Raw genomic sequence first — 11,915 nt, forward strand, 5'->3', positions numbered from 1 at the left:
GAGAGCGCTCACTCTGTTTATCTTATCAGAAAGAAGACTGAGAGAAAGACAAACTCAGAACCAATGGCCAGAAGCTGAAGCAAGACACACTTAAATCGGAAACAAGGCACAATTTATTGGATCAAACTATGGAGAGAATTGGTGGAGTCTCCACCTCTTGATGTGTTCAGACAAAGAGTCGATGCCTTTATGGAAGATAGGCTTTAGTCTGTCATGCACAGGAGGTCAGATTAAATGATCTAATGGTTCCTTCTGGACTTAACCTCTATGAATCAATGAAATGGTTTGCCTCCACATCTGATTGCAGGTTCTCAGAGCATGCTAGGTTACTTTAAGTATTTATCATCTCAGTATTTGTGAGTGCATTTTTCTTGTGACATCCCTTTGATATCATGATTTACAGAAGACGGCCTATACATAATTGACTACAATGTTTACTTGAAACTGGGATAGATGTATTGGAAGAAGGAGGTGTGGATTTATTCTTCACAGACTCATAAACAGAATCCAGTCCAAATGCCAGATCAGAACTCAAACTTTAAATCTCTTTAGAGTGCCTTTCTGCCAAAGTACTGTTTCATAAGTCTGTGAGACTAAGAAGCCTCCTGAGTTGCATGTGTATGTGTACTTGTAAGCATTTGTGCTAAACAAAACTTTGAAAGGAAACAGAAAGCATATTATAAACTACAGGTGGTTTGGGAGATCAATGAAAGAGAAATATTCTTGGAACCAACTTTTTGCAGTCCAGGATGTAAGGAACTACACTCTGTAATTTCCATTTATTACTTAATAGTCCCTTTCTGAAATACTTCCCTGGATGTATCTATATCATTACTTTATCTACAGGGGAAAAGAAAATCTAGTAGCAAGTTTGTGTTCTCCTTCAAAGTAACTGGATTCATCTTTAATAAAGTGCAACAGGCAGAGGTTTTATTTTTTTCAGAAAAAAAAAATCCCACAATATAGTGAATTAGCCTGGACATTGGTGACGGCCTTCTAACATTTTTTCCCCTAAATAAAATAAATGGAATAGGAAGAGCTCACTTGTCTATGCAGTCATTGCCCTGCCAATATGTTTATACACAGGGCCCGACCAAATTCATGGCCATGAAAAACGTGTCACAGTCAGTGAAATCTTGTCTCCCCCTGTAAAATCTGGTCTTTTGTGTGCTTTTATCCTATACTATACAGATTTCATGAGGCGAGACCAGTGTTTCTCAAATTGGGAGTCCTGCCCCAAAAGGGAGTTGCGGGGGGGAGGAGCACAAGGTTATTTTAGGGGGGTCATGGTATTGCCACCCTTACTTTTGCGCTGCCTTCAGAGCTGGGTGGCTGGAGAGTGGTGGCTGTTGGCTGGATGCCCAGCACAAAAGGCAGCCGCTGCCAGCAGCAGCACAAAGCTAAGGGTGGCAGTACCATACCAGGCCATCCATACTTCTGCCCTGCAGCTGGTTGGGTGCTGCCTTCAGAGCTGGGCTCCCGGCCAGCAGCCGCCGCTCTCCAGCTGCCCAGCTCTGAAGGCAGCGTCCAGCCAGCAGCAGTGAAGAAGTCAGGGTACCAGTACCGCAGCTGCCGCCTACAATAACCTCGCAACCCTCCCCCACCCCACCCCCCACACACACAAAACTCCTTGTTGGGTCAGGACCCCCTACAATAGTGATCTCCAACCTTTTTCATCTGGCGGGCGCCAGACGACGAGCCACGGAGGACTGTGGCGGGGGACGAGCATCCGCCGAAATTCCGTCGACAAGCGGCAATGTCAATAGGTGTCGCCGCCGACAAGCAGCGTCATCCAGAGTCGTCGCCGCCGAAATACCACCCAAAATGAGTGCAGTTCTCCTGAGGAGAGAACCGGTAATGGGCTAGCATGGAGACTGAAGGGATTGGCTCTATTACCTCTACAGAAAAGGATCTTCTCATCTTTCTTGCTATTTCATTAACTAGTCACTGATCCCTCCAGATACCTTTACCATGAGGGCCCGGTGTGTTAATCTTGGCCTGTGTGGCTTTAAGCACTGACAGCAGGAGCGGCGCCAGAGTTTCTGGCTCCCTAGGCAGAATTCGGAGGGCGGCATTTTGTGCGCTCCCCACGGGGCACACGGGAGCTTCCGGTTCCTCTCCCGTCGTGCCGCCGAAGAAGGACCCTCCGCCGAAATGCCGCAGGCGACAGCAGCAGTCATTGAGCTGCTCAATTGCCTGCCGCTGTTTTCTGCGGCACGTCGGCAGAAGGTCCTTCTTCGGCGGCGCGACGGGAGCGGAAACGGAAGCTCCCCTGCGCCCCGTGGGGAGCGCACAAAATGCTGCCCCCCAAATCCTGGTGCGCTAGGCGACCGCCTAGGGTCGCCTAATGGAAGCGCCGGCCCTGACTGACAGACATAAGCAGGGAAGTTATCTTTTCAGTTAAGACACCTGAAAATGCTTGTCGCAGTGCCTGATGTGCTTTTTTGCAGCTCTCCATTCGAGTTCCCAGTGTGGGTTTTAGAGCTACCCCTTTAAATCAAGCATCATGAAAGCAGGATCAAGGAGGCAAGCAAGGACAGCGAATAAAATGCCAGCTTCTTTAGAAACTCTTGAAGATTTATGGCCTCTCTACAGGATGACCAGGGCCCGTGCACGCCAAGATTATTCCATATTCATCCCACACTGCTGGTGCTGCCAGGAGGGGAGTCCGGACGGATGCAGCCAGATGGGCTGATCTCACAGCTGATGTCTGCCCCTGCTGGTAAGCTGGCAGAGACGTTGGTAGTGGGGAGGGGCTCACTTTCCCAAGAAGTGGAGTGGCTGAACAGAATCAGGCTAGCTTGCTTAGGTCACACATGAACCGCTCCTCTCTGTGAACTATCTGTTTCACTGGTGATTTACAGGGTACTTGACTTCTACACTGTCTGCACAAAAAAAAAAAAAAAAAAGGTAAAATGTTGCTGCAGGCTGCTGAGGCATGACTGCACCTCTCTAGACTGTCTGTCCCACTGGCAGCATTTTCTAAATTCTCCTTGATTATCACAGAGACAATACGTTTTTTCAGACTTTCCCACATCAGTTACCCCAGTACTACCGGAGGAGCATTTTACAGACATCCCACTGCACAGCCAGCAGAACAGGTGCAGCGGTAGAGTGTGGCCTAGTGGATAAGCCACTGGACTGAGACTCAGGAAACGTGAGTGCACTTCCCGGCTCTGCCGCTGCTTTGCTGGAGGACCTTGGGCCAGTCACTTCACCTCCCTGTGCCTCAGTTTCCCCATCTGTAGAGGAGGAGGTAATGATATGGGTTTCTTTTTTTTAATAGTGTTTTGACATATATAGATGAAACACACTACATAGGAGATCACTATTATTCATTGCTGGCCTCTGTTTTGTTGATCACAGTGGCAGCTGTGTGAGCCAATGGTGAGAGAGCAAAGGACCAGCAGGCTGGAATAGCCTGGATTCTCCTTCCAGTTCCAGTCACTCACTTGCTATGTGACCTGGGGCAAGTCACCTGACCTTCAGCCCACCTGGATGGGAACAGAAGCCAAGTCTCTGAGTCAGAACCAATGGCTGAAGTCCAGCAAAGGAGGGTGCTTCACACCAGGCCGGAGTCACATACGAGGGCAGAGCTTAACTGCATTGGCAGAGCTGTGTGAGAGTACGGTACTGAAATAGTGGGGGCATACTGAAGGATTGAGGTGTGCTGCTAGATTAGCGTAGGCATGAGAATCAATGGTAAAATAAATACATAGGAAACAAATCAATATGAAAGTAAAAGCTGGGACAATGATGTTACATTGACTCACTGCAGCAACTAGAAGACGGGCTGATCAGGGAAGGAGAGTTAGCTCTCTGCGGCATGCAGTGCTCACACACTGTGAAAATGAGAAAAGATTTTGTAAACCCAAAGCTTATCAGTGTCCCTAAAGTGGGCTGTATTGTGTTTGTACAATTACAGTCCCGGAAGCCGTTAACGTTCTGTTCTGTATCGCAAAGGAAATACTTGCTTACTGACTGGATGCCCTATCTAAAGCTGTCTGTAATACATTTCCAGTGGCAACATGAAAATATCTGCAAGGGCTGCAAAGTTCTGGCAAGGGAACACACTGAGTAGGACTCATGGAGGAACTGCATTGCTGATCAGGACGATCTGTGTATGTGCTACTAAAAAAGAGAAAAAAAAAATCCATCGCGGGATGACAAATCTTTGTCCTGTTTGCATGCAGGCGGACATGGGGTGCAGAGCTCAAAGCACTGCTGTTTAGAAGTGCCCAGATTTCAACGGAGTGATTGTTTCTTTATCTTCTTCTTTAACTACGGGGAAGGAGGGAGATAGATTTGGATTCTAAAGCCAGAAGGGACCAGTAGGATCATTTAGGCTGATGTAATGTAACAAGAAGGTGGTTGGGAGAGAGACAGAAAGAGATAAGAGTGTTGGGGAAGATGCAGTGAGAGACAGAGAATGAGAGGAGCCAAAAAGGTTGAATAAGGCTCCCTACTGCCACCTCCTAGACCAGTGGTTCTCAACCTGTGGCCCAGGGGTTGCTTGTGGCCCAATTGGCACCCAGATGTGGTCCATGTGACATCCTCAGGGCCATACAGGTAGTGTCTGTCTGTCTGTCTATCTATCTACCTATTGTGTAGATGTGGCCCACATAACACACAGAGAGATGCATATGAGCCCTACAGTGGTAAATAGGCTGAGAACCACTGTCCTAGACCTAGAAACCCTCTGGCAGCTCTTGGACCGAAGGACAGTTGGAAGAAAGTCTGCATCATTCAGGGTCTGCTTTCCCTTTCCTTAGTCTGAAACTAGAGGAGTCCCTTGGACAATGGTTAGGCAGCACAGCGCGTTTTGCCCAGGGGCTGATTAAACTTCATTGCTCTGTAAGTACAGGCTAATTGTGTGCCAGCCGGTGTGTACTAATGTCTAAATATTTGCAAGCAATCTGCATAGGAACATAGTATTTCAAGGAACCTGACAGAGCTGCCATGATGGAGCAGACTCTCGTCCTTTGCAAATGATCCACATGATAATTTGCAATCAGTGTCAGACTACTCAATCCAGCATGATGCTCGGATTATTATATTAGGGATATTTGGGTTGTTAGTGCTCCCTTTTCCTTGATGGAATTTGAAACCCAGAGACAGACTTAAACCTATCTTCTTACCTACAGGAAGGGTTCCTCCACATCTGGGTGGTGTCACATTGCCAACTGCTTTATATATGACATATCAGATGTAATTAGGATAACTATTAGTTATTAGAATATTATATATGATATATTAGATAATAGGTATGGCTAATTTTAAATGAGTCATAAATGTATGAAGTACATTAAAAAAAAGCAGTATTGATTGCTGTACTTATCCAGTCTTCAGCATCCTAATGTATGAATGCCTCACAATGGATTTATCCTCACAACACCCCTGGAGTTAGGGCGGTATTATCCCCATCTTACAGATGGGAACTAAAGCACAGGAGGATGAAGTGACTTGTCCAAATTCACCATGCGAGTCTGCAGCTGAGCCAATAAAGGAGCCACGCTCCTAACTCCCATTCCAGTGCTCTGTTCACTCCTTCCACTCCCTCCGACCAGTAAGGAACGCTCCCACCTGCTAAGAGCTTGCTGTTTCAGAAGCAGACATCTGGACTCAGGCTGATCCATGGATCTAAGGAAGCATGTCTAGTCCTCCCCAGCACTTGGATGTGCATGTTTGTCATTCGGGTGCGTGCCTATTTTGCAGATGCTTTCATAAGGTTTTTCAGCCCTTTCTTTCTGGAGAGGCAGAGTGGGGCTTATGCTTTGCCTTCCAGAAAAAAGAAAATCCCTAGTGGAGTGCACCTGGAGTCTTTGCACTGCTTCAGAGAAACAAGCCCAGAGAGGTCTCTTGCTGTCGGAGGAGCCATCTGAATAAGATATATTCACCCTCTTTCCCTCTCCTGCTGCTGCTGTCACCCTGGAGCAAACCTGCCGGGCTGTCATTGGCTTATAAGGGGGGAAAGGTGAAAGTGGGTGGGAGGGAGGGAGGGAAGGAGCTTTTCTCAGCTTCTCCTAAGGGAAGAAGCTTCTCCTCCTAAGCTTCTCCTCAGCTCCCAGTTGGGTTTGCGCAGCCAGCTTTTCAGAAGCCCCAGACCCTGCTGTGACTCTCCCTGGTGAAAACCCACCTTGCTGTGCAGCAGGAGAAGCTGGAATGCTAGCATGAAGCAGACACAAGGTGGAGATGCTGCCTGGTTTATCTCCTGCTTGGATCACGCACCCATCCCCGGTGCACACTCTCACACACACAAACACACTTTTTTTTTTTTAGTTGTTGTTTTCTTTTTACACAGGGGCCTGAGGTCAGGTCCCATTCTGTTGGGACACCTTCCAGTTCCCTTTCACCCCATTCTCTCAGCTCTTTGGTGCGACAGAGGCACTTACTCTCCCTGGGCTCAGAATAAAACTGCACAGAGGCATGAAACACAAAACCCTGGCTGGGCTGGGTTGAAACGTTCAATTATCGCTCTGGCAAACTTCAAAGGGAGTCTCTGTTCATTTATTGCATTTCCCTATCTTCTCATTTCTTGCTATCAGTTTCGGGGCGTGTTATTGTTTTATTCTCCCTCCTCCAGTTTTGCTCTAAGCACAGCCTATAAGTGTTTCTAAAAAGCACCTCCGGCAAGACATGGAATGATCCAGTCCCCCTAAGAAGAAAAGGATTTGCCTTCCCCAAAACCCCTTCCTTCTGGAATCGGGAACAAACAGACCAAACTCATCTCAGGTGCAAATCTATTGACTTTGGCAGAATTGCAGCAAGGTTGAATATGACCCATTGCCTCCTGGGCCAGCCCTTGGTTGCAGCTCCTTTATGGCAGCTCAGCCGTCCTACAGAGGCTGCAAAGCTGGCTTCAGTGGCTCCCAGGTTAAACATCTTCACAGAGTTGGGCTGGTAGAACACCTGTGCACTGGCACCTGAGCAGCCGGGGGCAGTGTGGTGTGTTGGGGCAATGCCTACGTGTGAGGAAGGGTGTGCCCAGGGGAGTCTGTTTCCTTCCATGCCACAGGAAGACTTTCAACGCCACCATAAATTAGAACAACTTCTGGAAGGTGCTGACTGGCTTTGGTGCCGGGCCTAGAATTCAGGAGGTGCACACACCGAGTCAACCCACCACTCATAATCAGGGCCAGCAACCTTCATTACTGGTAAGCCTAAGAAAACAAAGGCTGAGAGGAGATCTGATTGTGCCCCCTAAATGCCTCAAGAGGGTAAACAGGAGGCAGGGAGATAAGGTTGCCAGGCGTCCAGTTTTCGACCAGAATGCCTGTCGAAAAGGGACCCTGGTGGCTCTGGTCAGCACCGCCAACCAGGCCTCTAAAAGTCCGGTCAGCGGCACAGCAGGGGCCTATCTCCGCGTGGCTCCCAGAAGCAGCCGCCAGGTCTTTGCAGCCCCTAGGCACATGGATGTCCAGGGAGGCTCTGTGTGCTGCCCCCATCCCAGTGCCAGCTCCGCAGCTCCCATTGGCTGGGAACTGCGACCAATGAGAGGTGTGGGGGTGGTGTCTGCAGAGCCTCCCTGGCTGCCCATGCACCTAGGGGCTGCAGGGACCTGGCAGCCACTTCCTGGGAGCTGCGGTAAGCGCCGCCCGGACCACAATCCTCGTTCTGCACCAAAATTCCCTCCCGGAGCCTGCCCCCTGCACACCCTCCAACACACCAACCCCCTGCCCCAGTTCTGAGCCCCCTCCTGCACCCCAAACCCCTCATCCCCGGCCCCAAGCCAGAGCCTGCACCCCTAGCCGGAGCCCTCATCCCTCCCGAACCACAACCCCCTCCTTCACCCCAAACCCCTCATCCCTGGCCCCACCCTAGCACCCACATCCCCAGCCAGATCTCATACCCCTTCCCGCACTCTGAACCCCTCAGTCCCAGCCTGGAGCACCCTCCTTCACCCCAAACCTCTCATCTCTAGCCTCACACCAGAGCCTTCACCCCCAGCTGGAGTCCTCACCCCAGCCCAGAGCCCTCTCCTGAACCCCAATCCCTCATCCCCGGCCCCACCCCAGAGCCAGCACCCCCAGCCAGAGCCCACACCCCCCTTCCTACACCCCAACACGCTGCCCCAGCCCGGTGAAAGGGAGTGAGGGTGGGGGAGAGTGAGCAACAGAGGAAGGGGGGATGGAGCAAGACGGGGTGGGGCCTCAGAGTAGGGGCGGGGCAAGGGCGGGGCCTAGGGGAAGGGCGGGGCCAGGGTGTTTGGTTTTGTGCCATTAGAAAGTTGGCAATCCTACTTGAGGGAGAAGAACTATTTAAGGAAAAGGACCACGTTGGCACATGAGCAAATGGGTATGAACTGGCCATAAATACATTTAGGCTGGGAACCAGAAGAAGGTTTCTCATTGTCAGAGGGGTGAAGTTCAGGAACAGCCTCCCAGTAAAACTAGTGAGGGCAAACAACCTAACTAGATTTAAGAAGGGGCTTCAGGCTATGAAAGGGATTATATGACAGGTTTGGGCAGGGATAGATCAGGAACTGGACTCAATAACCCCAGAGTACACTTCCGGTCCCCCAGGTTCCTAATTACCCTCATTGGCTGCATTATTTTTTTACCTCTCACTAATCAATTCAAATGAAGAAAGAGGAGGATTCGCATCCTCGGAGACTGAAGCCCTTTTAAAACTTGCCTCTTGACATACAGCTTGTCGAACTCTCCCTTCAGCTGACCCTGGAGGACCACCCAGGGTTACGGTCTATCTTCTAAAAACCCACTGTAACAAGGTGTGTTCACCTCTGAGGTGGATTCGCAATTGCAGCCTGGGCTGACGACGGTAACTCATCTCCCTTGTGACCTTCCTCCTCACACATTGAGGCTTTCATCTGGCTCCTGGGATATTTTGCAGCGCTAAATGTCACCAGAATAAAGAGGGAGGGACCCCACCTTTCTGAAACAAAATAAATAGGCTGTGTTGGCATCGGCGAGGATTTTCCCCAGCCCTTTAAAATAAAAATGTGTTTTTGGAAAGCGTCTACCAGGATAACTCATGTCTTCATCAACAGAACAAATTTGTCTCTAAGAAAGAGAGCACAGTGAGCAAGAAAAATATTGTGGTCCAGCAAATGACGTACAGGTCTGCAGGGTAATTACAGCACCTATAATCCTTCTGCTATTTGAATGGAAAAGGGGGGGCAGGGGAAAGGTTGGAGTTAATCGGAATTTAAGGTAGTTCAGTCAAATTTCTTTTCCTCCACTCTCCCTTTTGTTGGTTGGAGGTGTAGTGTGAATTCCTCTCCCCCACCCCCAACCAAGAAGAAGAAGAGATCTAATTTTGGCATAAAGTAGAACAAAGAGCTAATCTTTATAATTATTAAATCACAGGGCTTTTTTTAAAAAAAATCTGTTTTCTGATGATGCTGTGGAAAGCCCAGATTGACAGGCAGATGCTTCTGCAGTCCATTTAGCTCAATTTGCACCAAATTTAGTTTGGGCATAGATTCATAGATTCCAAGGCCAGAGGAGACCCCTGTGATCACCTATTCTGACCCCTGTAGAACTTCCCTGAAACAATTTCTGTTTGAACTAGAGCATATTTTTAGGGGGGAAAAATCCCTACTACATTTAAAAATTACGAGTGTGGAAGCAGGGGCTTCTGTCTGTCCCCCCTCCCATTAGGTCTTAATTTGGTTTCTTGCGTAAGGTTTTCATGCTTATAAATATGGGTTTACAAAATCCCTTCAAATATTATTTTTAAAAATACCAATATCCCCCTGCTTATTACCATGCTGTGGGGCCCCATGTGGGAAAACATTCCTTTCCCATAAAACTATTCAACAATTTTTCAAATGTATAGGGTTTTACATTAAAATATATAAAATGTGCCTGTCACTGAGATTTCTGGGCACACATTCAAATATAAGAGAGCAGCATATTGACTGGTGCCAGATAAATTACACTCTTTCAGCACCACCTCAGTGCGTTTTACCATCAACCTTCGTAGGCATAAGACTGAGGATGAGAACTTTACACCTGATGGTCAAGAAACAACCTGGCTGTGCCGAACCAATGCGAGAAGCAATTCCAGACCCAGAGGACCTTCCCTGAGGATGATATATCTATTGCTAATGCCACCGTCTTCCCTACCAACAAAAGCGTGCCTGAGGCCCGCATGGCTCAGGTGACTGAAGACTTGGGGTGGAATCCTGGCTCCACTGAAGTCAGTGGCAACCCTCCTGTTGACTTCTGTGGATGTGTCTACACTGCAAAAGAAAATCTGCTGCAGCGCGTCTCAAGACCCAAGTCTACCTACTCAGGCTCATGGGGCTCATGTTACTGTGCTAAAAATAGCCGTGTAGACATTCCCATTTGGGCTGGAGCTCAGGGACTGATACCTGGGGAAGGGATGGGTTTCAGAACCCAAGTTCCAACCTCAGCAGGAACGTCTACATGGTTATTTGTAGCTCAAGCCCTGCAAACCTAAGTCTGTAGACCGGGCTCTGAGACTCACAGCTGTGGGTGGTTTTTTGTTTTTGTTTTTTGTTTTTATTTTTTTTACAGTTTAGACATTCTCAATGAGGCCAGGATTTCACCCATGGAGCTTTTCACCTCACCAGGTTGCATGCTCAAATCCAACCTGGGTAGGCCAGTGAGTGCCAGAAATCAGGATAGCTATTTGGTAGTCTATATTAAATGATTTATTTTAAGTCTAGTTTCCAAAAAGCAAGGGTCCACATCACAGTTAGTTCACAATACTGACACTTTGGGGCCTTTGACTCATATAGAGTAAAAATTTTGCAGACTGTTTGCAGAAGCTGATACCAACGGGGGTCCTTCTGCAATGATAAATAGGGAGTGACATGGAAGCTGAGATTTTCAAAGTTTTTTCTGGAAATGGGATACCCAATTCCCACTAGAAATTAGTTAAACTGGTGCAAACTGTAGTGTGGACACATTTATATCCATTTAAAGTTGTTTAAATTAGTTTAAACTGATATAAAAGTGCCCAGACAGGGTTGTGTTCCTATTGAAGTAAACTAGTTGAAAAACGCAGCTTGAGTTAAACCAGTACAACTTCATGTGGAGACCATACCTAAGATTTCCAGGACTCAAATAACGAGGGGCTTTACTGAGCTAGATAGACACTTAGATACAAACTGGAAACCAATACAATCTTGGGACAATAGGACTCCAGTTCTGTTCTTGGGACAATAATTCCCTACAGCTAACACCATTGAGGAAGAAGATATCTACTTTCTTTACAAGCCTGAAGCTTCTGACCAGTTCCAGGAGGTCTCCACATAGAGCACACTGCAATAGCATAACCTTGGGAGCATAAGAGCCAGATAACTGTGGCACAAGAGTCTTCTTCCTTCTGGCCAAATTCAGATGCCAAATGCCCGAGGACCCAGCCATCGATTAGAAGATTCATGCCCAGATGATCATAGCAGACAATCCACATTCCATGCTGCTGTGGAAGAGAAAAAACTCCAGGGTCCCTGCCAGTATGACCTGAGGGAAAATTCCTTCCTGATCCCAAATCTGGAGACCTGTTGGATCCTGAGTATGTGAGTTAGACACACCAGCCAGGCATCTAAGAAATCATCTGATGATACCTCTTTCTCCGTCCAATCTTCATGGCAATTCTCTACTGGACAACCCCCCACCACCACCACTAGCTACGGCTGCACACAATTTGCCCCAGTCCTGCAGTTCAGAAATTGGGGCCTGCAGTGGTATTGGGGGATAAGCAGTAACTTTGGGGCACACCTGTCATTGCTGCTTCCCATGCAGTAGACTTTCACCTGCCCCAGGGAAATGAATTAAGTTCCTTCTTCAACAGGCTAGGCATCATTCTCCTTTTTGACCCATGGCCATACTGTACCCAAGTACCGGAGAGACCAGGCGGGTGAGGTAACGCCTTTTATTGGACCAACTTCTGTTGGTGAGAGAGAGACAAGCTCTCTAGATTAG

Source organism: Mauremys reevesii, linkage group 15 (assembly GCF_016161935.1).
Source record: "Mauremys reevesii isolate NIE-2019 linkage group 15, ASM1616193v1, whole genome shotgun sequence".
Taxonomy (NCBI): domain Eukaryota; kingdom Metazoa; phylum Chordata; order Testudines; family Geoemydidae; genus Mauremys; species Mauremys reevesii.